Raw genomic sequence first — 25,748 nt, 5'->3', positions numbered from 1 at the left:
TCATGGCCCTATTCTACCGGTATTTACACAAAGCCTTACAGAGGTGCCTTTGAAAACCTGGAATTATGCTTAAAGATGACAAACTATGACTATTAAAAGGACATATGGAACGAAAAACTAAAAGCTGCGAATTCAAGAACTGTGCCATAATTTATAGTAAGGATCGTTAGATTTTTGCAGCAGTTAATCAAGCCCTTGTCACTTTCTATAGATTTTTCCCTTCTCTTTGTTTTCTACGTTCATTCCTTATCACGTTCCTTGATCACTTGCAAATTTTCCAAACACTTTCCACTGAGTCACCCCTGGTCTTTATTCTTTTCGAGTTTTACCTTTTCCTTCAAACTCTCCTCATTTATACAAGAAAGAATAATGTTTAGTCACAGCCGACGTAACCGAAGAGCTTGAAACCTTAACATAACAAATTCGCAATTTTGATTTTTTGTTTAACTCACCTCTCAGATTACCGAGGACATGCCCACCTCATTTTTCACAGTGATTTTATTTCAAAAATATTGTTCTCCAAATTTTGAAATGTAAATCGCACCTTAAGTCACAGATGGGGATTTTTCTACTTAGGGAAAACACTTGGCGAAATAGTTTATAAACATTCTATAAATATTCTATAAATATTTGCATCCTCACGAATCCATTTATAAATCATATTTTAAGCGTATTAAAAATTCAGAGTATGACCTTTTTAAATGCTTAAAGTTTTGGATGTGCATATCATGCATAAACACTGAAGATTGTCAATTATGTTAAACCTTATAAAGATCTTCATTCCATCAGAATCATTACTTCTTTAGAAACATGACAAAATAATATCGGCTTCCAATTTTTATAAGAAATAGAAAGTGTAGGCAGAAAATCTCAGACTCAGAGAGGTTTCATTGTTCACTTACATCAATTGATGATACAATAATTTTTAAGGCAATTTTGAAAATTAAACCAAGTAAGATTCGTACCTACCTGAGAGGCGATTTTATAAGGTAGTTGTATTCTCAAATAAAGTTTCGTTTCTTCCCCCAAAGAATGGTCACTGAAAAAGTCTAGAGAAAAAAAAAGGCCACACACACAGATGAACTTAAATGAATTTGAATCGGCAAGAAAGTTCTGGGCTCTGGTGAAGATGCAATATATGTGGCAATTATTACTTAAGAAGAAACTAAGAAGTAACCAGAGATAATAAACAGAAACGCTTCGTGTATACGACCATAGAGAAGGAAAACTGGCCTCACAAAGTTAAGAATAATATGAATTTCATCTATTTCTTTTATTTTTTTTTTAGCTTACTTCCAGTTCTCCTTTCCCACCCTCTTGGGAACCCAATGTCTTATGTTTCTGTCTAGAATCATCCAGAAGCAGCCATCTAGGCAAACCATTTGCAGTATTAAAACGTCCAGTGTCACAGAATTAGCTGCGTTGCCCGGCTTCCCACCGCCCATCACGGCCCCTCTTTGCACAGCTGTCTGAGAAAACATCTGTCTACAACAGCATCACCGAAAGTGTGGTCCCCGGACCAGCAGCTTTGGCATCACCTGGGAGCTTGTTAGACATGCAGATTCTCAGACACTGAAATCAGCACCTCGAAGAGACATCTGCACCCCCGAGCCACTGCCGCGGTATTCCCAGGAGCCGAGCCACGGGAAGCACCCACGTGTGAATGCTCAGATGAAGGGACAAAGACGCTGTAGAATGTACACGACAGAATCTTACTCGGCCTTAAGGAAGGAGGTTCTTCCATTTGCAATGGCGTGAATGACACTGGGAGGCATTATGCTAAGTGAAATAAGCCGGATACGGAGAAGATTTTTTGAACTGCATGATTTCACTCGTATGTGGAATCTTAAAATTTCAAATACACAGAGCAGAGAATGGAAGGATGGTTACCGGGGGCGGGCCAGTGGGGAAACGGGGAGAAGATGGTCCAAGGGGGCAAAGCTGCAGTTGTGTTGGATGCATAAGTCTAGAGCTCTAATGTTCAGCATGATGATGACAGTTAATAACACTGTATTGAATACCGGAAATTCGCTGAGTGGATTTGATGCTCCCTACCACAAAAACAAACAAACAAAAAAAAAAAGGTTGACTTTGAGGAGATGGATATCTTAATATGCTTGATTGTAGTAGTCATTTCACTGGAAATCATGTTAAATACATCTTAAATCCATGCAATTTTTATTTTTTTAAAAATTAAGAAATGCAAATTCTCCAGCATCGCCTCAGCCCACTAAAGCGTAATGAGAGGCCCATGACACTGTTTTAACAAGCTCTCTGTGGAGTCCTTGTTCGCATTAAAGTCGGAGAATCACTGACTGAGAGAAACCATCAAAGAGAGAGTTCCAGCAGTGGAGATCAGGTGAACCGGGAGCCCTTCCTTTCAACAAAGAGATTCCAGTCCAAAGCACTTCTACCCACTAACTGTAAGCCAATTATTCACACAGAAAATGCAAAACAAAAGCACGGGAAAGAAGTCTTCCTGAATAATTTCCCTAAACTCCGGATGGGAGGCTTCCAAATTAATGAGTCTGGGTTATGGAAATAAACAGTACATCTCATGTCATTCTCTGCATCTCTGGAAAGAAGCTAATTAGGGCCCGTAAATTAGAAGAAATTACTTAACACATCGATTAATGTTCTGAGGAGGTGGGGCGGGGGATTCTGCTGATTTCTAAAAGGAGGATTTAATTCAAATCCATTGCTTCACCCCACTGTAAACAGCCGGATCAATCTCTTGCTGTGGGGTGTCTCATCAATGTATGAGAGGAAAAAAAAAAAAAATAGACCACAGTCAGCAGGATTTCAGAGATTCGGTATTTGCCCAAGGATTATTTGTCACCTTCAGGAATGAAGAGTACGGAAGAGAAAAATCAAACATCAATTTCCGCCGAGGATAGATTTTCCTGTAAGTGGGAAAGAAAACACCCAGCTCCTGGCCGCCCGGACCTAATTAAAAGATCCTCCCGGGTTAAAGTGCTTCCTTCCGGCTGCCCTCCGTCGCCCCGGGGCTGGCTGTGTCTTGCCGACAGTTTGCACACGTCGCGGTGTGGGTCCGTGGTGCAGACGCATCTGCTGGCCTGGCTGAGTCGGGGCCAGCCCAGGGGCGTCTCAGCCCTGGGCTCCTGGCCCTGCAGCTCACCCAGACGGTTCACAAGGGCCCCATCTGTACTTCATGCTCCCGTCCCCTCCACCAGGGCCTCAGGCCAGCTCCCAGGCAAGAGAGAGACCCCCGCTTTGAGCAGGTCCTTCCCCACAACCGTCCCCATACAGTCCCAGAAGCCCCATCCCGCCGACCTCAGGCGCTCTTCAAGTTCGCCCTGCCTCCCGCCCCAGGCTTCAGCTGCTCCTGGTCCAACTCAGAGCGAACCCTCCTGCCAGGGAGAGAAGCTGAGCCACATCTGAGAAGCGAACACTCTGGGAGGCCGGCGCAGTGTGAGCCGCGTGGAGGACACAGAAACACGAAGCTAAGAGGCAGGCCTGGGTCAGCGCGGCGGGCCGAGTAACGCCCCCTAGAGATGCCCACGTCCGTCTCGGAACATGTGAATGCGGTGTCTGGCCTGGCAAAGGGGGTTTGAGGCCTAAGAGGCAGGAGGGGCAGAAGAGGGTCAGGCAGACTCCGTGTGGGCAGCACCCGATCTCCTGCCGCTGGCTTTGAAGTTGGCGAAGGGAGATGCAGGCGACTTCGTGAAGTCCCAGGCGAGGAAACGGATTCTCCCCTAGAGCCTCAGGAAGCAGGGCGGCCCTTCTCACCCCTCGATCTTAGCCCGGGAGGGCCACGTGGGACTTCTGACCCGCAGAACTGTGAGAGAGCAAACGCATGTTGTGCGAAGCCCCTCAGTTGGTGACCTTCTGTCACAGCGGCCACAGGAAACGCACACATCAGCGAGGGCTGAGGGGTCAGGCCTCGCTGCGGAGGAAGCCCTGTGGGCTTTGCAGGACCCGCTCTGGCCAGGGTCTCAGGGTCGGAGGGGCCGGCGCCTGCCTGGCTGGGTAAAGGAAGCAGTAAGGATGCAATGAGGAAAAAAAGAAAGACACTTTTCTAAAACCATTCATTTACCCCCCAAAGTTTCACAAACGCTAAATCGGTAGAAATTCAAATAAATAAGGTCAGCACCCTTATTGCTGATTGTATGAAACAGATTTGACTCAGCGGCTTTTAGGATATGAAGCTGCGCACTTTGGACTGTTTAGAACCATCTTGACAAGGCAATCTTCAGGTAATGTCCCGAAGCAACATTACGGGGCTGGTGAAATTGCTTTTAATGTACAAACGGGAAACGGAGCTCAGCATTTAATATTTTACGAACGCCTTATTTTGTTAAAAGCATGTTGACTTCAATAGCTAATTATGTCATAGCAGCATCTAAACAATACATAACGGTATTCAAATGGATATTTTTAGGTTTGCGTAAATGCACACTCAAGCAACTTTCTGCGTGGTGGAGTAACAGATTCTCAAAAAAGAAGGCAGACATTGGACTAAATGTATAAATAATGCCGGTGGGGGATGTTCAGCTGGCTTCAGTGGAAGACGCCCAAGGGTCCGTCACACTCCATCCCCGTCCGCCCCCACTGCAGAGGAGACTTTGTTGGGCCGAGCGTTCGGCCTCTAGGGCAAGGGCAAGGCCAAGGCCGCACTGGCCCATGAGTGCTGGCGGTCGAGGTCTTGTGGGTGTGCTCTGGCTGCACAGCACGTGGCAGCCCTGGCGGGGCTCCCTTCCCTCCTGTTTCATTCTCCCCGGTGTGAGAACCCCCGGAGCTGGTGGTGGTGTCGGGTGGCTTTCCTCTGAGACATTTAGGTTTAGAAAACGAAGGTCCTCTACGTGGCCAAATCCATTTTAGCAGGAAGGTCTGTGCTGGGTCTCAGGTCCAAAGACCAGTGAGCAAGCGAGTGTTAGTTAGGGTTCTCAAGACACACGGAAACAACAGGATGTATAGAAACGCATACGAGGGGAGATTTATTATAGAAATTGGCTGACGCGGTTACAGAGGCTAAGAAGTCCCGCAGCCCGCTGCCTGCAAACTGGAGAAGCAGGAAACTCAGCCTGAAGGCCTGGGAACCAGAAGTGCCCACGTCTGAGGCCAGGAGAAGAGAGTTAGCTCAGCTCAAGCAGACGGAGTCAATTCCCCCCTCCTCTCCAGGTCTGTTCCATGTGGGTCCCTACTGAACTGGGTGATGCCCACTCGCATCGGGAAGGGCCGCCTGCTTTACTCCGTTTACCAGTCTGAATACTACTCTCTTCCAGAACCACCCTCATGGACACACGTAGAAATGCTTCACAGCTGCCCGGGCGTCCCATAGCCCAGTCGAATCGACACATAACGTTTACCACCCCAGACGGTGTTCTCTCTGCCGCCGCGCTCCGATGCCTTCTGAAATCACGTGAAGGTGGCACCCAATCCAGGGGAGTCCTGAGGCCACCGCCAACTTCCTGAAGCTCACTAACCCACCCCTCGGACTGTAATATCTGAAAAGGAGGGAAACAGAAAGGGGAAAGAGGTAGGAAGAGAAAGAGAGAGAAACGGAGAAGGAAAGGAGAGGAGAGGAGAGAGGAGAGGGAGTTAAAACAGAATACCTTCTGCCGAGCGGCCAGCTAGCCTCCCCTCCTGGGGAGTCTTCAGCAGTCTGCGCTGCCTTCGGGACCATCAGGGGGTTACCCAGTGTGGCCCTCCGAACGTCAGAGCCAAGGGCTCGTGAATGCAAAGAGGAGAATATGCTGGGGACTGTCTGCTGGGACCTTTTCCTTTTTAACCATTTCCACAGCGAGCCTAATTTTGAAACATTAATGATTCTAATTCCAGAGACTCATTTGCAGGCACGAAGTTTAACACAGAGGATGTGGGCGTTGCACAGACCCCCGTGCCCAGAACACATAATGAGGATTCTCTCTAAGTAGCGAGCACTGAGAAGCGAGCTTTTTTCTCTCTGTCTCTCTCTTTGTTGGAGATCCTGGGGCTATCGGCCCAGCTGGTGCTTTGGAATATTTAATCTGGTGGAAAACTGCTGCTTTCAAAATAGAAGCCTGGATGTTCAAAGACAATGGTAAGCACGACTTACGTATTTGGAGGTTTTACGATATGATTTAGAGATCTGTCACATCTATCCAATGATGCCTGATCAAGTGCCCGTTAATTTTTTCCAAACTTCTAGAAGAGAGATGGTGCGGAAGGAGGGAGAGGCGGGAGGAGCATTTTGTAATTTCCCAGACCGAGTTCAACGGCTCAGTCCTGCGTGTGTGTTAGGTACCGCTCCTTTTCAGGCCTAAAATTCTTACCTCACGCCAGGAAGTTCACCTATGTATTTAACCATGATCTTTCTGAATGTGGAGCCTTCTGCCCCAAAGAAGATATAACCAAAGTAATTTGATCAGGAGAACTGAAATGATCCATGCCTCGCCGAGCCCAGGCCTGTGGCAGACTTCTGCATTTTAATAGACGCGGGCATTTATTATCACTGATTCCTTTTTTTTTTTTTTTTAATTTGACATTTAGTATAGCTGCTTGTCTCTGAGGCATTCAAGACGCATGCACATTTCCTCTTCACTCTCAGTTAACATCAAGCCTTTCTTCCGAGATCATTATTCTTAATCTCCTTTAAATACTTCCTCAAAGCGAACAGCATCTCCAGCCTTCCTGCCTGAAGCGCTTCCGATAACAATCGCAGGTTGTCGTGTATTTGATCTTCGATCTCAACTTGATCAGTCTTCATGAAGCTTTTGGTCCTTGGGGCCAAGAACCTCATCATTTTATACATTCTGCAAAGTGTCCCGTGAACTTGCAGCCTTCAGTAAATCACATACGGGCACCGATCACTTCCCATCTCCACCCGTGGGGCTGCGGTCATCCATATTTTATGGACAGCTCTTTTAACGAGGCCCATTAATTTTGCAGTAAGCATTCTAAGTGCAGACCAACTCCTGTATCACATGATTTGCCAACTGGTAGCTTTCGCAGAGTCCCCAGAGGGACCCGATTTATCACGTCCCTAAGAAGGACCGAGCTTTACTGTTGTGCCCGTGCAGGAGCTGGGAGGCGCTTCGTGCATTGCCCTCGGCGAGGCAGACGCCTACAGAGGAGTGCAACGGCTTCCTGGATGCCAGGCTTCGGGAGGACGCCTTCCGGCGGCAGCACCGGCTGAGCCCGGCACGGAACACCCAGGGTTCAGCCCGGGCAGACACCTCAGCAGCTGCCTGGTGGTGGAGACAGAGGGTGGGGATGGCCGGGGTCCGAGTAGCGGGCCCTGGGCCTGGAGTTCGCTTCTCAGATATGCATGACCTGGCCCCAGGTTTGCAGCTGGGCCTCCTAGTCCTGGTTCATTTTCCCAGATGCTGAGCATTTACTCACGGTCAACTCTCCTGACCTAAACCCGAGTGAGACAGCCCCCGCTCAGCAGCCAGGCAGCCTCTCGCCTCTCCTAAGCGTCCATTTGCCATGTGGAGGGGGGAGTGGGGAGGGGGTCTCAGCACCAACCTCATCGGGTGGTTATGATAATGTGCAGAGCACAGCACCCGGCACAGAAGCACTCAATGCACATAACTTCTCAGTGCTCCATTATTATTCCTACTGCTTCCGGGCCGGAGGCTGGCTCCTTCTGCTGCAAATCCTTACAGGCCCCTGTGGACTGACAGCGTTAATACCAAGGGGCCGTGGTCCTGTGAAAGACAAACAGCTGGGTGGGCCCAGCCAGAAAACACAACAGTTCTGAGAACCAGAACATCACTTCCGCAGCGCCTCCTTCAGGCAGAGTCTGCGACTCCTTCGTTTCGTCACCTGGGAGTCCCTGTGGTCCTACAAAGACCACTTTTCCTTCAATAACTGAGCCGTAATAACCTGAGCTCCCTCCCACAATGCTGCAAAAGACTCCTCTCCCAGGGCTCCCAAGAATATTCTGGAAGCACACGCAGGTCCCAGAGCTCCACTCCGTCCCCAGCTGCTCACCCATCACACTGGCTGCCTCTTACCTGCTTCGCCATCCTGCCCCGGCTCTCTGCAATCTGCCCAGTTGCCCAACTGTGAAGACTGCGTCAGAAATCACAGACGCACACCCATTATAGACGTTTAAGGATTTGATACAGTGGGGACCGATGTTATCACAGCCCTGTGGACCAAATATCTCTCGGGGCCTCCTCAGCGGCCCTGTCCCCTGAGCCCCAGGACAGGTGCCAGGTCTCTGGGTTCACTCGTGCTCCTCCGTGGGCACGTCCCTTTGCCACATGACAAGATCTCTGCAGTCACCCACACCCTCATCATCCTTACACGGAGGATGCCTCAGCGGCCATTCCAGACTCAGCTTGGAGTTTCATCTTTCGCACAGCCAGAGGCATCGAAGAGCGATTTCCCCACGGGGTAGGTCCTCGACTTCCACCTCATGGAAGGGGCTCCCCAAAGGGGTCCTCAAAAAAAGGAGGGGCATCTGCCCCAAAGATAGCTTTGTTTCCGTCAGAAACTTTTGAGGTTTTCAAACAAGCATTTCCCCTCGTTCCGACTGTTCTAACATTCCGCTTCCTACTTTACCAGGACTCTGACCGTTTATAACCCATGAGCCCTTCGTGCTTTTCCATGAACCCCACGAACGAAGGTTTTATAACACTTAAACTTCTGTAGACTATGTTTTACAGTAGGCATTCCATAATGTTCTTATAAACCACAAACCGCTCCCCAGAGAGTCGCGTTGGCCTTCCCGGCATCTGCACTCATTCTACCCCGGAGACTGTGAGGCACTTACAGTGAGTAGACTATTAGCTCCTCAGAGGTAGAGGTCAGCCTCCACTCCCTTGGGCTGCGCCCTTGATCAGTCCCCAAGGGCGACGAGCTCCACCCCTAAGCATGTGTTCATGTCATTACTATTAGTGCTTCTTTCTACGCTTACTGCCCCCGCCCTAGCTGAGTCCACCTTCTCAGCTCAGGGGCTCACACTGTAGCGACCCCGACAGTCTCCCATACTCTATTGCTGCCCTGCCCCAATCAGTGGTCCACCCTCTGGGCAAAGGCAACTTCTAAAATGCAAAACTGACTAAATCAGCTTGAATGCTGCAATGCTTTCCCACTGCTCTTAGGCCGATGTCCAAAGTGACCTTGCATGTTCCGGCTGAATCTTTTCTCACCTCTGTCCACCCCTTCCGCTCCACACTTAGCCATGCTGGACCTGTTTTAGTTCCCCAGATTTGCCTTTCTCTCATCTCCCATGCTCTAGACATGCTAGTCCCAATGTCTGACCCATAGCAACCCCTCAACGCCCATATGGTAAAGAGATGAATCAACCAGTTAATTACTGGGCCATCCTCTGCCCATCAAATAGGTTGCTTGAAACACAAGTACCTACTCAATAAACGTGTGGAGAGGAAGAGAGGTGAGTTGGGGAAGGAGAGGGCCAGGGGGAGGGGACTAGAAGACAAGGAGCATGCTGGCTGAGGAGAGGCCACGGGCGGAGATCAAGAACCCAGTCGGTGCGTCTGCAGAGGGCAAAGCGCATCCGGAAAGGGCAAAGGCAGAGAGAAAACAGGTTTTACAGGCTGGAAACCCTGAGACCTTGGCCAGTCCCACTAGGTTACGGTCTAGTGACAGACCTCAGCCGTCCTAAGTCCCGAACAGTCTAGGAAGGCCAAGCGGGCTCAAGCTCCCTGAGGTCGGTTGTTGGACCCCATCTGTCCACACATTGTCCAGCAGAAGGATGCTCCCAGGGGAGAGGGCTGGAACTGGTCCTGGGTGAGATCCTTGATGAATCTATAAGCTTGATTTTCACTGCCAAAGCTACGCCAAGGTCTCCTAGGTTGGCCCTCCCTGCAGGGGCTCAATGTCATTCCAGCCATTCTGACCTCAGAAAATGACAGAAAAACATCTAGGCTGAGAAACCAAATTCAGGTAGGCTATCTCAAGCCCAACACATCATAGCAACCACGAGGCAATTATACAGTCCCGTTATTATACAGCAAATCAGTATGCCAGCTCTGTGAGCAGCTATAAATTTTATCTTCCTCCTGGAAAATGTATTTTCTCCTGCCCAGTGGTAAACTTGATATATGTGCATCAGCATCGCTTTTAGAGATTTAGTCTATACAAACTTATCCTTCACCTGGAACTCGCAGCCTAGCGGGGGAGACGGAAATATAAACGATGTATGTTATGCAGTGTGACAGCCCGCAGCAACCCGGCTCATGGCGAGTGCTCAGTGACTGACTGCTGCAGGGGAATGAATGGAGTGATGCTTCTGTAGGGGTAGGGTACCACATCCGGCGGGGCACCAAGTAAAGGCATGGTTCGCGCTGGAAAGGGGAGCTGGGTTAAGTCATAGAAGACAGGGAGGACGCACTTGGTTGTTATTATTTGGGGAATTTGGTAGTGGAGGTTCTAATTATTAAAGTGCTTATTGGAAAAAAAAAAAAAACCAACTTGGACTTTACACAAAGCAGAATGAAGAAGACAAAACCCATCAACAACGTAGGCAGGCAAATTAAATTCGAGTAGTTGGGGAGGAAGTGGCTGAGCAGAGATGGAAAGGAAGCCAGGAAGAACACCGGCCTGCTGGGCTGGACCGGACAGGTGGATGCAAGGAGGGGGTGAGAGCTGGGCCTGGGAAGAATGAGAAATGCCTTCCGTTCTAGCGCGGGAAAAGGAAAAAGGCAGAGCGTGCCGAAATAAGCCCTCGCGGGTCTGCTGGACGCGACGGCGCCTCGCCACGGGCCAGTCTGGCTTTCCTCCCAAAGCCGCACCCTGGAGACCGGCCCGCCTCTGGTGGAGTGCCGACTTGCCCCAGGGAAGGCCTGCCAGCCGGACATGCTCACTTCGTAGCATTCCGGATACCAGAGCAGTGAGGTGGGGAGGCTCAGGTGGCTCATCTCCATCTCAGGTTTCCAAGGAAAGAGTTTCACTGATCACACCATTATTTCCCATTAGGCTCAGAACAGGGACCGTTGTTCCCTGAGAGAAAGACTTTATGTAGATAGGTGCCTGTTTCCAAAAGCACATCAAAGGAGCAGGCACTCGAAGGTATTTTTTCTGTCTTTTCTCGGCTAACCTTCACTGTGTGCTCTTTGAATTATTCATTATGGAAATTACGCCACCAGCAAAACCAAACCGTCTCTGTTAAAGGACGTTTACCCACAGAAGTTTTAGAAAGTAGACTATGAATTAGGATCACCACTCCTAATTAGTTTTTTTTCCTTAAAATTCAGACATCGATACAGTTAATGCTACAAAAATGAAAACAAAATTGAATGAATCATGTATAGTCACTGATATGTACTTTAATGCTCAAGGGTCAAAGCTTGTTATTAAATGTTAAATACTTCTCAGCTTCAAGAGAATTGTCAGCTATATTAGTAATCTTCATAGGGCAATACTATCACCAAGACACGTGAACAGAATTATTTTAAATGTCAGACGAGTCTTATTCTTCTGTTTCCAGAAAGTCATTGCTGAGTTTTGACTGGGACCCCGAGGTTGCTCCTGCTGGGGCTCCACACCCCTCTCCCCACCCTCCCAGCGGGGTGCCCTGTGTCCTCAGGCACTCCTGAGTGCGCCCACAGCTGAAGTTCTTTGAGGGGGGGATCATGAGATTTGGAAAAATGTCCAAAAGAGAAATTCTTTCCTACTCCAATTGTTCCCATATCCCAATAACATGTTCTTGGAGAAAATGAATGAATGAATGAGGCCGAGGCATAGAAAATACCACAAGGTTATTCAAGCTCCACGTTTCACGAGCTGTGTGACCTCAGGCCACTTGCTTGACTTCTCTGCGTCTCAGCTTCCTTATCTGGAAAATGTGGATAATTACAATACCTACCTCATAGGGTTGCTGTGAGAGCCAAACAAATACATGAAAAGCACTTTCGATAGAGGAAGGGATGTGACAGATGGACAGATAGATGATAGATAGACAGATGTAAAAATACGTTTAGAGAGCTGCATGCCTCCGAGATCAATCAGCCACTCACGGCAAGGACTGATTTAGCGCCTGAGAGGCAGGCTCTGGGCCAGTTGCTATGCACATGAATATAAACCTTTGAGCTTGGCCCTTACTCTCACAGAGCCCTGGACGTAGTCAGAAAGCATGGAGTCTCCATGTAACTGACATGGTCAAATCATTGCCACCTTGGTGTCCCCTGAGCAGCATATGTGTTTTTGGCTCAGTCATCTGTGGACAAGTCACAAGAGTAACAACATGATGGAGGCATTACAAAGTTCCGCAGGCTGGTCTTCAAAGCGCTCCAACTGAAGGCGTTATAGAATAATTTATAAACAACTTTAAAGAGTCTGTCAGGCATTTAAAAAGAAAAGTTTGCCTTCTCTGTAGCAGTCATCTTTCTTTGCTATCAGGATCAAAATTTGATCATTGTGTACCCAAGTTAAACATTCTTAAATGACATATTACCGTCATTCCTACAAATCCAGCACAAACAGTACCCAAGCCAAGAGCACTACAATCTTTAAAATGTAAAAATACAAACAGCCTTCATGAGGCTCTTGGGGGTCAAGCTTAAATTAATTGGCTTCTCTCTTTCAGTCGTCTGTGTTAAACGCTGCCTTGACCAACCTCCAAACGCATTCTCATAGGATGTTTCTTTTGAACGAGCCAGGATTAGTGCAGCAGACTCTAAAAGCTGGCCTCATTTTCAAGCTGACTAGAGTTCTCTGCCAGAAGAGAAGCGTGTGTATACTTATTTTTACTGAACTCTTAGAGGCCAATCCAACAATGCAGAGATTCCGAAGAGAATGTCTCCTGAAAAATGAGTGACTTGTCATATTTTCTGCAAACAAAGCTTCAAGGCACGTTTGCAGCCTTGTCTCTGAGCAGAAGAGGCTTAATTTCGAAATGTGCTGTGATCACGTAAAGAAACCAGCTTAATAGGTCCCTTTCTTATTCATGCTTACCACACTGCACGATCCCCCCTCAGCCAAAAGCAGGTTTCATAAGAATTAACCCTTTGGCTTCCAAATATCTGCTAATAGTCATTTAAAAGGCTAATTATTTAGTAGTTACTATACTGCAGAGTTTTTTAATGAAATATAAATGACATATAACATTGTATATGCTTAAAGTATATAACATATTGATTCGATACATTTATATATTGCAATTCAATTGCCATTGTAGTATTAGCTAAGACCTCTATCTCCTCACATAATTACCATTTATTTTTTGTCAAGGGAGTAAGATCTCATCTCTTAACAAGTCTGATGTTTATAATACAGTGTTGTTGTCTATAATGTATACTCTGAGTTAGGTTTCCAGGACTGACTTACCTACTAGCTGTAAATTTACACCCTTAAACAATCTCTCTCCTATTCCCCAACCCCCACCCCTGCTGACCGCCATTCTACTGTTTTTACAAGTTTGACGTTTTCGGATTCCACATTTAAGTGATATCATACAATGTTTGTCTTTGTCTGACCCACAATTTCCAGACCTGCCTGGACTAGGTGGGTGGTTAATCTGCCTAATTTGGGGATTTAAATAGGAAGCACCTAAGGAATGTTTTCCAACTGTTTTTAAGAGTAATAAAGCTGACATTTTTCTCTCCATCTGCCTGATTTCTCTATTTCAAATTGACTCAGAATTCGAGGGGGTAACTTTTTACCTAGAAATCTCGCTTGTAGAATTTATCCTGAGAAGCCATCTCTATAAGAAACAGTAGATGCACAATTTTTTCATTGCTATGTTGTTTGAAACATCAGAATATTGGAAATAGCCCAAATGCCTATCCTCTGAAGTCTGGCTGCATAAACTCATGACACTCTGAGGACTCACTCTATAAGGTGATGTGGAATAACTGCCAGGGCGTATTATTAAATGAAAAAAGCAAGTTTCAAAAGAATTATTTTGCATGATACTGTTTGCATTAGACTAGAGGGAAGAGTACACACTTGCATACACACATGCATGTAATGATTTTCCATTAACATAAGGATTGCCCAGAATTAAATAAAAAGTTATCCGTGGGGAGAGCAGCAATAGAGGTAGAAAGAATAAAGGCAGCAGAGAGATTTCTCTAACCACATTTTTTGTTCGGTTTTGACTTTTGAACCAGGCAGCTGTGTTTCATGTTAAAAATTAATATTAAACCAACAGAATTTTTAAAAATATATTTTTAAGTTGAATACAAACAGAAACAAATTATAACTGTATATTGAATTGGTAACAATATCGCATAGAAAAATAAATTAATTCAAGTGATTTTTTTTTTTTTTTTTTTAGCATAGCCCTCTGCCTACACTCAGCAGGATATATTTCTAAGGACAAAAACAAATGCCTCAAAAGTCTTAAACTTTACTTGGTAGATTTGTTATTGGTAGTGATGTTTGTACAGTAATTCTGAAAAAATACTTTCTATGTATTTAAAGATTGAATGAATTCATAAAAATATTGATTTGAGTGGAACCAGTTGTCAAAAAGGAGAAGGAAAATGCAAATACAGAATGAAAGATGGGGGGAGAGAGGGAGAAAGAGAGAGAACGAACACGAACTCACGGGTCTCTATTTGAATTAAAGATATCGATACAGGTTCACGAGTTAAAATGTACAGTTTCACTAGCTCTGTCCACTCAGAGCGTCTGGAATCAGAAGCACCCTCGTAGCAACAAGCACACAAGCACACCCACGTCTTAGATACACTCATTGTACTGTTGCCATACAAGGGAAAAGAGATGTTACTTATTATCTTCTAAGAACTCCAACTGAGGAAGTCTCGCCTAAACCGAGTCTACCAATTTATTCTGAACTAGCCAAAAACTACTGTTGACCTCTAGCCTGTTTAAAAAATATTCTTGTCAACAGTCTCGGCATCAATCACACCTCCTTACTCTAGTTAACTGATTTACGTCTCATCCCTGTTCCTGAGAAGCAGGGAACATGTCTCCTCTTTCGTCCTCTCCGTAGTCTCTAAAACCATACCTCACTGGCTCAAAAACGCCACTCAAATGTTTACTGAATGAAAAGGTAATGAGTAAAATTCGTATATTTTTCTAAAGTTATTTGCCAGCACTAATTATACCACATGACTCTGGTACCCCTAACAGACTAGGGCATCATAACCACCTGCATTTCATGAGGACCTGATATCGAGACTTAATTTATCTACTCAAAAATATCCACTTAACATCAGTTACGTACCAAGTACTATACTGGGGCCCTGGGGATGCAAAGGCAAACAAGACACGTTCTCTGTTCTCAAGGGGCTCGATAGAGTGGGAGAGATGAATAGACAGGTCATTACAGTACCGAATGATATACACCACAATAAGTATAGGCACAGGTGCTAAGAGGCACATACCCCACAACTGACTGAGGGGGGTGGTTCGGGTCCAGAGGGAATCGTACAGTGAGTACCACGAGAACCACGGGACAGGTGCCATCTAACCAAGGCTGTCCTAAAATCCCTAAGACTGGTTATATACTACTTCCCATGCCTATGCCATGTCTAGCTAGACTAAAACTCAAAAGCAAGGCAACCTGAAGCTTTGTTTATTTCCCAAAACATCCGGATCCTTCATTTCTGATATGCAGGGGACTTTGTCAAGGGGTCTTCGGTGTAGATGTGGAAACCTACTGGTTCCCCCAAAGATGCGGTGCATAACGGCTGTGATGAAAAGGCCCCAAATGGGCACCGTGGATCATCTTCTCCCTTCTATCAAAATAATTGCACGGTGCACAGGCTTGTTATTAGGAACTAGGCAGCAGCATGGAAAACATGTTGGAAGACACCTGCATTGGCAAAGCACAGAGGAGCTGACCCAATTATTTCCTCCATCTCTAATTCTGGATGGGATATTAAGAGTAACTGAAAAGAACACATTGGCAAGAAATGGAGATAATTCTGCTTGGGGGAAAAATGCCCACAGAGCTCTATTGGGCAAAACTTTGAAGAATCATCTAATTATACTTTATACATACCACTTCTCTCCCCCGTGAAAATGCTAGGGGTGAAAATGTATCATCTGGGGCCTTTCACTCATCAATAATTTCTCCCTCACATTCGACTTGAAATTTGAAAAATCCCAATCTAGAGCTCTTTGAAAAATAAAGATGGGAACGAGATCCTGCCAAACACGCAGGCTGGGATGCGGTACACCAGGACTGGAACAGATGGCCCCAACAGAAGCCACCAATTCGATGTGACAGCCCAAGATTAAACTGCTCCCTTCAAGCCTTCAGCTGCTTTGTGCAGCCCAATCCTTATTAGCTTCTTCGGCAACACAAAGAGACTTAGGTCCACATAAGTGCCAACAAGTCACTTTTCAAATAATATATGGATTTGAACGAGATTTGAACTAAAAGGGGACGCAGGGTCATCTGCTCTACTTATACCCAAGCCTAGTGGGGAGAGGGGGAGAGAGAGGAGAAGGACCTGGCTTACATGGTTACAGAGACGAAGTCCGGGAAGTCCCAAGATCTACAGTTGACAAGCTGGAAGCCGGGGAGAGCCGATGGTCCAAGCCCAAAATAAGATCAATGTTCCAACTCAAAGACAATCAGGCAGAGAGAGTAAATTCTCCCTTACTCAGCATTTGTTCTCTCCAGGCCTTGAGGTGATTGGGTGAGGCCCACCTACATTGGGAAGGGCCCTCCCTTTACTCAGTCTACCGATTTAAATGCTAATTTCACCCAGAAACACCCTCACAGAGACATCCAGAATAATGTTTCCCCGAATAGATAGGTGACCCATGACCCAAACTGACACAAAAAAAATTAACCAGCTCACTAGGCAAGAAGATAAGGAATAGCACTCAACGGAAGGCAAGAAAGAGCATCTAAGAAGATCGGAAGCCAGCGTGGCCGGAACCCCTGAGCGGCAGGCTGGGTGGGAACAGATGTGGGTGAAGAGGGGCGAAGGGAAGTCGGGCAGGAGGTTTCAGGCCTCGCGTAAGTCCTGGGAGGAGCTGGAAGGGTGACGTACTGACGTGTATTCTAGCCCTGAGCATGGCGCCTGCGAAATAACGTCTCAATAAATGTTTGCAAAATAGTTAATAACCCATGACCAAACACAAAATCGACCTTGAGTTCAAAGCCGTGCAAGCCTGAATTATCTCAGTTTGAGAAAAATCAATTCTCAAAAGCAAATAATACAGAATAATACAGAAACATATCCATATATTCACTCGACAAATATTTATAAGGCCACAGCTTTAGACAAGGTAGGACAGGGTACTACAGAGAACTATCAGAACCTCATCAACGGTAGCACACATTTTTCTGAAATCCAACAGTTCCTTTGATTTTATTTCACTTTTTTTCAGTTAAACGCAAGCAAACTGAAATTTAATACATTTGTTAATAAAAAGCAATTATACTGTAATCTCATTTTTCAAACCATTTTTGCCCATCTGTTTATACTCCTGCTTATACATACGATGTCCATCAAATACTAATGAAAGTGGGTTATTTCTGGGTGATGAGATTTTATGATGATTTTTTTTTTTTTACCTTTCATTTTTCACTTTTCTGTCTTGTCTGACCTTTAATTATAATGAATTCGTTCCATTTTTACAAACACGAAGTCATTATTATTTTTAAACTACTAAAGGAAAAAAAGATTCATTTTGATCCTGTCTAATGAAGCCAAATAAATCTACGCCTTTCGTAGAAATTGAGAAAGAAATTTCCATCTGGACGAGAGAGATGACTATAGTGCCAAGTCACAGAGTTAAACAAAACAGTTAACAAAGTCCCTGTAAGGAACTTTCCCTGTTCCTTAAAAAACAAAAACAAAAACAAAAACAGATCTAAAAATTCACCACTGAAAGGCAGAAACTACCCTTTCTTCTTCTCTGGTCCCCGCAGTCCCCAGTGACAGAGCAGGGCACCGAGCACAGGAGCACACACGACCCGCCACTCCACGGCAACCACCACATCCGCGGGCTCCTTCTGCGTAGGGAGCACGATGCGACCCACCCTGGATCTGAACCAGCGACAACCAGTCACATCCCTGGACCTCACGGGAGCACTGCTATTCAGCGTGGGGATGAGCAGGTCGACTTCTGACTAATTTTCTGTGACGATTCTCTTCTTCGAAAGAACAGGGTGGAAAGAAGGGGCAGGAAACTTCACGTGGCACGCCTCACACCTCCCACCCCTGGGCGTATTATGCTGCAAATAAACGAAAACCCCATCCACGTAATATTTCTATTCCGCTTCTACGGTTCCCTTTTAAAAACAGTTACTTCTTTTCCTGAAACATCGGCCATGCGATAAACAGCAGGTAAGTGCCTAAAAGATTTTAGAAACTCTGCTCAGCATGGAGAAGCCAGACATAAAGAGGGCATCGCTGCTGCTCTCAAGAAGTTTGCGATCCGGAGCCAAGTTTTCTACTACTATAAAAATCATCAAACGTCATCACTACACTATTGGTTAAAGATTAGATATGTCTAGAATGAAATTCTATATGCTAGTGCAACTATCATCTTAAGAGTAATTAATGTGGTAACAGGACCTAGACATTGCTTGGCCCAGAAAGAGGGGGGGAGGGGAGGGGAGGAGGAGGGGAGAGAAAGGGAGGGAGGGAGAAACTTACTGCAAAAAATCACCAAGAGAATTTATGATCGATAGAAATCCAAGAGACTCATTTCTGAGGCTTTCTTTCCCGAAAAGCATGTCAGTCACTGGGCCGGGGGAGCGGGGAGCGGTACTCTGGGTTAAGATCTACTTTTGGGGTCACTATTTATGGCATTTACAGAATACATTAGCCGAACTGTTCCTCCTGAGTCTTTCTTATTTATGACTTTCAGGGGATTCAAGTAATCACTCTGCTTTAGTCATGAAGTTAAAATAAAATCGGCCTCGGTCTGCTGGTGCTGAAACACTAACTAACTCACTGGGATGCGAGAGGGAGAGGTTTGAGAGTTACTGCTACCCAGCCAGGAATTACTGTCAGCTCCCTTAAAAGAGAATAAAGAGAAATCAATACAAAATAGTGCACAGAGAACCTTTTAGACCAAAAGTGTCCACCCAGGCCTACATCGCACAGGCGGACATGGGTCCATGATAAGTACGGGGAATGCTAGGCCCCCAAGATTCAGCCTCTTCTACACTTGGAGATTTTTTTAACGTGTTTACCTGTAGATACCCATGAATAAAAGGCCCCCAGTCCACAAAACTCTCCAATATGCATTATGAAATCAACCTAAGTATCTTAATGTAGAAAAAGGAATTCACTAGAGAGTTATAACAGGCTTTTAAAAATTGAACTCCGTAAAATTATCTTTTAAAACCTTCACAGAAAACTGACTCATTTATTTAAAACTTGTCTCAAGCCACTCTTTCTCATCACCCTTGGTTCATCAGAAGAATCAGAACTTATTAAGGCAGTTAGACTAATCAGGTTCCACAAACACGCCCTGAGGATTTGAGAAAATAACCATTCTAATATCCCTGTTAATGTTTATTCATAGTTTATGGTAATTTTATAAAGTGAATATTCAACACAGTAAGAAAATATTCTTTACCATGTCGAAACTATAATTCCCAATGTTTTCACACACAAAAAAGAATCAACTTATCTTAATAAAATCTTGAACACGATGCAATTTCTCCTTCAGATACAGTTAATAATCACCATTATTGCATGGTCCCTTTTCAACTCTTCCTTTAAAAAGTGACAGAATAATAATAAATCTTGCAGTTGAAAAAAAATATTCTGTTGATTAGGGGGAGTTTGATTTGAGATACATGGAGTACTTTAATTGGGTTTCCCAAGCAGAGTTGGCATCTTAACTTCGCAAGGGCCCCCTTTGATCAAAAGTCCCGTAAGTCAGGCACCCCCATAAATGCAAGGACCACGGGACACGGCTGACTCTTCTAATAATGGAGGTCAGGACAGTAAGGGACTCCAGAGAGGCCATGCTAAAGCACCAACAGTCTTCAGTTCTCAAGGGTAAAGTTCCAGTCCCTTCTCCTCCCCAGACACTACTCTTCCTTACAGTTTCAATTGTCCTTCTCTCTGGGACTTGATTTCTTCTCAGTAAAGGAAGACATTCAGATGGTTTATTGAATGGCATGGTAAGAAATTCCCTTTCTATTGTCCACCATCCCTTTCCTTACAAAGACCCAAGGGAAAAGAGAAACTCTCTAAGGATTTGACCTTCAAAATACTCAAGTGGAGAGGAAGGCCTTTAGAAATCTTCCCAATAGTCTAACAGAAGGGGGAAAAAATTGGGCTGGTACTTATAAAGAGACTGGGGAAAAAATTAATCACCTAGAAGAAAAAAAAATAGGAACTCTGAATAGGGACTCAATTCCTCTATGGTGAGAATGTGACTTTGCATCAGTCATTCGCTCATTCATTCATTCACTGAACACTCCTGATACCCACTCTATGACAGTCAACGTGTTGGGCCCCAAAAGGCATGAGGCTCCTGCCTGCAAAGAACTCACAGTCCAGGAGAAAAGCCAGACTAGTGAAGCTAAAACAGTGCAATGTGATGTGTGTCCAAGAGCCAGCGGCAGCAGCCCAATACCAGGCCTGACAGTTGCAGCCATGAGATGGAAACGAAGAAGACAGAAGTTCATTAGGTGGAGTGCAGGAAGAGCGCCTGCAAGGTCGCCAGGGCCTGAGACAGGTCGCGCAGGGCAGAACCTCCGGAGCCGGCGGGGAGGGTGGTGCGGGCTCCGAGCCCGCCCTAGCGCCCCACTGGTTTCTGATCTGGGCGGACCTCGGGCAAATCGCCCAACTCGGCAGTCCCCAACTCTACCATGAGCATCATCAACCCAGGAGCCCCAAAACAAAACCCGACGCTCGGGTCCCACCCCAAACCAACTATGTCAAAATCTCCGGGTGTGGGGTCCAGTATTTTACAAGCCATCCCGACCGCCTCCAGCAGGGTGTGAGTGGCGGAGCTCCCCGTAAAAAGGAGTTAACTTAGGGGTGAAAAAGGGGGGAGGGATTAAGATGTACAAATTGCCAATTATAAAAACAGTCAGAGGGATGTAGAGGACAGCGCAGGGGACATAGTCAATAACACTGTGATAACTCTGCATGATGCGGATGGGTACTAGACTTATTGGGGCAAGCACTTCGCAAGATGTATAAATGTCTAATCTCTACGCTGTACGCCTAAAACTAATGTAATATTGTATGTCAACTGTAATTGAAAAAAAAAAATCTAATTGTTTTAAAAAATCCTAAAAGATTTTCAGATTACTGGGGGGTGGGAGGAAGCCCTTCGGGTTGTCGTGAGGATTAAGAGAGGGTAGAAACACACGGCATTTAGGGGGCGTGAACAGAGATGCCAACAGAGTGTGTGGAGGAGGCGAGGATGGAAATGAGACTGGAACACGGGCCAGACCCAGGTCATCACAGCCCGATCCCACCGCGCCCTCCCTCACGCCAGGCGCCCCGCAGGCCCTTCCCGCGTGGAGCACGGGCCATGTGGCCCAGGGCCCAGGCTCTCTCACCACAGCTCTCCTGCGGCACGACGAGAGGCCTGGACACAGACGTGGAGGCCTTCGGGCCTCCCGTGCGGGCGTTGAGAAGCTGCGTTATCAGGGCATAACGCCATCAGGTTTGTGTTGTTTAAAGTCACTGACTGTAGTGTAGACAACAGGTTGAAAGGGAGAGAGAGGCAGTGAGTGAACGGATCCTATGCCGCAGGCCTCGGCCGGAGCCTGGAGGGATCTGTGGGAGGAAACCCAGGCCCTAGAAGCATACGAAAGCAGGGCAGGCTGGTAGACTTTCTCGCGCCGCCGCAGAGCCTCGTTAGGCCACAAATGTGTTCTGATCCCCGAATGCGTTCCATTTCTACATCTCCCTCCTCCTACCTCTTGTGCAATTCAGGCTTCAACGTGAATATGACCTGAAACATTTTTAAACATGGCTCGAGAAAGTCTGTGAATAATACACACTTAGCATTCTTCTATCACCTTTCAAGAACACCATCTACTCAAAGGGTTTTAATTCTCTTATATGATCATCATCTGTTGAGGGAGTTTAATTGAAAGGATTTCCTCCACAGCAGGGGTCCCCAACCCCTGGGCCACAGACCAGGGCCAGGTCCATGGCCTGTTAGGAACCGGGCCGCACAGCAGGAGGTGAGCGGCGGGCAAAGCTTCGTCTGTGTTCACAGCCGCTCCCCAGCGCTAGCATCACCGCCTCAGCTCCACCTCAGGTCATCGGGCGTTAGAGTCTCATAGGAGCACCGGTCTCTGGTGCCAGAAAGGTTGGGGACCGCTGCTCTACAGCAGTTTAATTGGCAATTCAGATTTGAACTGTATTTTTCCACTACTGATACATTGACATTCCAGGTGTTGGACTCTGAGCATATATTCTCATACTACAAGGTAGGTGCTATTATTCTCATTGTACAGATGACGACTGAGCTGGCCACCCTTCAGAGAGGTCACTATTACAGAAAGAATAAACTTCTCAAGTGCCAATTACTGGCATACCTAGCATTATTAGGTACGCCAGAAATTTCTGGAGTCAGAATTATTTGACTCCAGAAAATAAATGTGGCAACTCAGTCTTTTCCATTTATCAAATTTGGCCTCCTCTTTACTAGGTAAAATAGTCTATTTATTCCTAGAAAAAATGACATCCTAGTTTAAGTTGTTCCTCATACTCAGAAATACTAAATATGAATCTACTTAGAAACATACTAAATATGACATTGGCACTTTTTCCCAATCTTTTACTGTGGCAGAATAAAATTTACCATCTTAACCATTTTAAGTGTACATTTCGGTAACAATAAATGCATTCACAATGCTGTACAATCATCATCCTCACCCACCTCCACAACTCTTTTCATACTGTAAAACTGAAACTGTCCCCATTAAACAATACGCCCCTGTCCCCGCTCCTGGGACAACCACCATTCTACTTTCTGTCTCCGCGATCCTGACTGCTCTAAGTGTCTCGTACAAACAGAATCATGCAGTATTCATCTTCTCGTGACTGGCTTAGTTCACTTATCATAATGTCCTCAAGTTTCATCCATGTTAGAGCATGTACTCCTTTCCTGATTTCCCAGTGTGTGCGTATAACAAATGTGGCATTTGTGTTGGTTGAAAGTGGACACACATTGATCATATCATATGCTTCAGTCATTTTTACATTATTCCATTAGGATGATACCACTCAGGGTTTTCAGGAACTTACACTGACCTCCTTTCTCTTTCCTGTAGGTGGCAGGTGCCGTCAGGTGGGACCAGCTGGATCTTAGGAACAGCATCTGAGACCCTGATCACGGGATGGGGGTAGAGATGCAGCCAGCCCTACAGGAAGAGGATGAGAGAGACAGGGTCGCCTCAGGAGCCGATAACATGCTCAAGTGCACAGTTTTGAAAGTCTGTCTCAGGTCTGTTAGCTCCTAGGCTAGGGGACGTATTTTCACAGAGGAACGGCAGACCCGTGCCTTCCCATGTCGCCCTTTCGTTCTCTATCCACAGTATGTGCCTCGAACAGCTCGTATCTAACATTCACCCAGCACTCAGCTTCTCCTAGGCGGGGTTTTCACAGTTAAGTAGAGCACTAGAATTATAGAACTACCACGCCTCTCACACCTGAGGGTTGAAAAGGACACTGGAAATCCAGTTCATGGCTGTTGTTTTAGATGTGAAAGGTGGGGTGCAGGGAGCCTGAGGGTCTCTCCCAAGCCAGTAGGCAGCTCAGTGGTAAAACTGGGGCCAGAGCTGTGACTTCAGATTCCCAGCTCGGGACTCTCTGCCCCACGTGATGCAAGTCTGGTGTCCTTGGACTTCAACTCGAAGATAAATTATTCCCTGGTCTTTAAAAAAAAAAAACAAAGCAGCCTCTTTTTCAGACCATTCAGGTGCCAGGTAATGATTTATGAGAACACATCAAGCACCCAGTTTTCAGAAAGCCCCCCCACGGAAGCTTCACTTACACCGGAGGAGGAGCTCACCGTGGAGGTCGACCCCCGGAGGATCTCGTCTGCTCCTGATCTCTGTAAAGCTGGACCCCGCAGAGACTGAGTGTGAAACCCTGACGGGATCCAGCAAGGAAGCCTCGAGAGCGGGCCAGCCCAGAACTCCGTGCCCGTGTGCCGATGGCGCACGCTCTAAAGGGGCAAGCGCGTGAAAACCTGAAATTGAAAGCACACACACGCCTCATTTCTTCACACATTTATTATTATTTCCACTTCGAAGTGGACATGGGGCACTCCTTCCAGGTGCTCATTCACCTGATTGAAATTAATCTCTCTGGTGTTAGTTGCAACCGATAAGAGTGATCAGTGGGTGACCGGAAATTACTACATTTAAGAGTAAACAAAGAAGGCTCTTCCCCACCCACTTTCCAAAAAACCGCTTCTTAGTTTCCATTATCAGTGAGTAGCAAGTATATCCATCTGCCAAATGCCCAGGCTCGAAACTTCAGACTTTTCTTCCACCTCGTTATGGACTGAGCAGCTGCAAGGAGCAGAAACCCTCTCGAGCCAGCTTAGGGGAAGCGGACGTGCACCGGGGAACACGTGGCAGTCGCGCCAGCTTCTGAGGACAGGAAATAAAGGCCAGCCAAGCCACACAGAGGCCGATGCACCAGAGCGATGCCAGGCTCCTGCCCCGCCCCCGCCCCCAGGCCTCCCGAACTGTCACCTCCTCCGCTCCCCCTACCTACCCGCCGTCCTCCCCTCCCCCCCACTCACCTGCTGCCCTGCACAGACCGGGGTTCTCAGGAAAACTCTTCCTGTCGCCCGCATTCCCCCACTCCCAGCCTTCAGGCGTCCGTGGTTCCCCCTGGCGCCCTCGCTCTCCGGGCAGACCAGCACACAGCCCACCTCACTCTGTCTCTGCCACTCGCCTTCCCAGAGAATCCTATTTTCTCAGCCCACCAGTATTGCCTCTTCCTAAGTCAGGTGCACCCTTGGCCCGGTTAACCTTGGCTGCTGGGTGGTACCCTAAGACAAGCCCGTCTGCCTAGGCCTACCTGCGACATGGGCTGGGGGTGCCCAGCCCCCATCCCCTCCTCCCACCGTTCCTGTGCACACCAGTCCAGTGGCATCTTATTGCCAGCACCTGAAGTGTGCTCCTGAGGACTTTCTCTGGCTGCCTCATGGGAAAGGCCAGATATGCTGGGGCGTTGGGGCCCTATCAAAACTCTCAACCAATGACCGATGGAGAGTAATAAGTACCCCAGCTCTAGAGCTCTGTCAGGATAATGATTTGGGGTGTTTGTCACATGGTCCATGAACTGCCCGGTAGAACCGAGTCCCAGTTGCCCGTGGCATGAATCTTTTTGATAAAACGACCTTTGTGGCTGCCTTCCACGGGTCTCTTCCCACTCCTCTTAAGGGCTGGCTCCTCAGATTGGCCACATTCCAAAACAAACTACCTGCACTCACATCCTTACCACAAGATCTGTTCCTGGGGAAACGCTGAGGCAAGTAAGTAAGGCAGACGCTCTCAGAAAGGAGGGCTGGCAAGGCAGACCACCTGACATCTCTGGGTCTCTCTTAGTGCAGCATTCATGTTACCACCTTTAGCTCCTTACACACCTGTCTCCAAATGGAGCATAAGCTCCTGAAGGCAAAATGTTTCTTCTCCATCTTCTACACTCCAGGGCTCCCAATATAGGGCTTTTTACACAGCAGGCCCTCAACTGATTCTTGGTCAGGAAATTGGGTTGAATCTGCCAGATGAGACACTCCCTAACTGGACTGTACCATATTCAGGGAGTCCCTTAACGGAGCTATATTATCATAAGAACCAATGGACTTTTTAAACATTGACTATATAAGCTTCATTTGCAAATAACATCTAGAAGCTATTGTGCAATATGATATAATGAAGAATACTACAA

At 46.6% G+C, this 25,748-nt stretch overlaps 1 long non-coding RNA gene across 1 annotated transcript; it reads right to left on the bottom strand.

Annotated features, from left to right (window-relative positions):
- Positions 1 to 903: 903 nt before the first annotated feature.
- On the bottom strand, positions 904 to 23,981 carry LOC107513004. The gene is made up of 3 exons (XR_001597453.2): positions 23,836 to 23,981; positions 23,094 to 23,203; positions 904 to 1,049 (listed from the first exon to the last, which is right to left on the bottom strand). It is a non-coding gene; the product is annotated as an uncharacterized LOC107513004 (long non-coding RNA).
- Between the last annotated feature and the right edge of the window lie 1,767 nt (positions 23,982 to 25,748).

Source organism: Rousettus aegyptiacus, unplaced genomic scaffold (assembly GCF_014176215.1).
Source record: "Rousettus aegyptiacus isolate mRouAeg1 unplaced genomic scaffold, mRouAeg1.p scaffold_m13_p_6, whole genome shotgun sequence".
In the NCBI taxonomy this organism is placed as follows: Eukaryota; Metazoa; Chordata; class Mammalia; order Chiroptera; family Pteropodidae; genus Rousettus; species Rousettus aegyptiacus.
The sequence above is the reverse complement of the archived record's forward strand: the minus strand, read 5'-3'. Positions and strand labels throughout refer to the sequence as shown.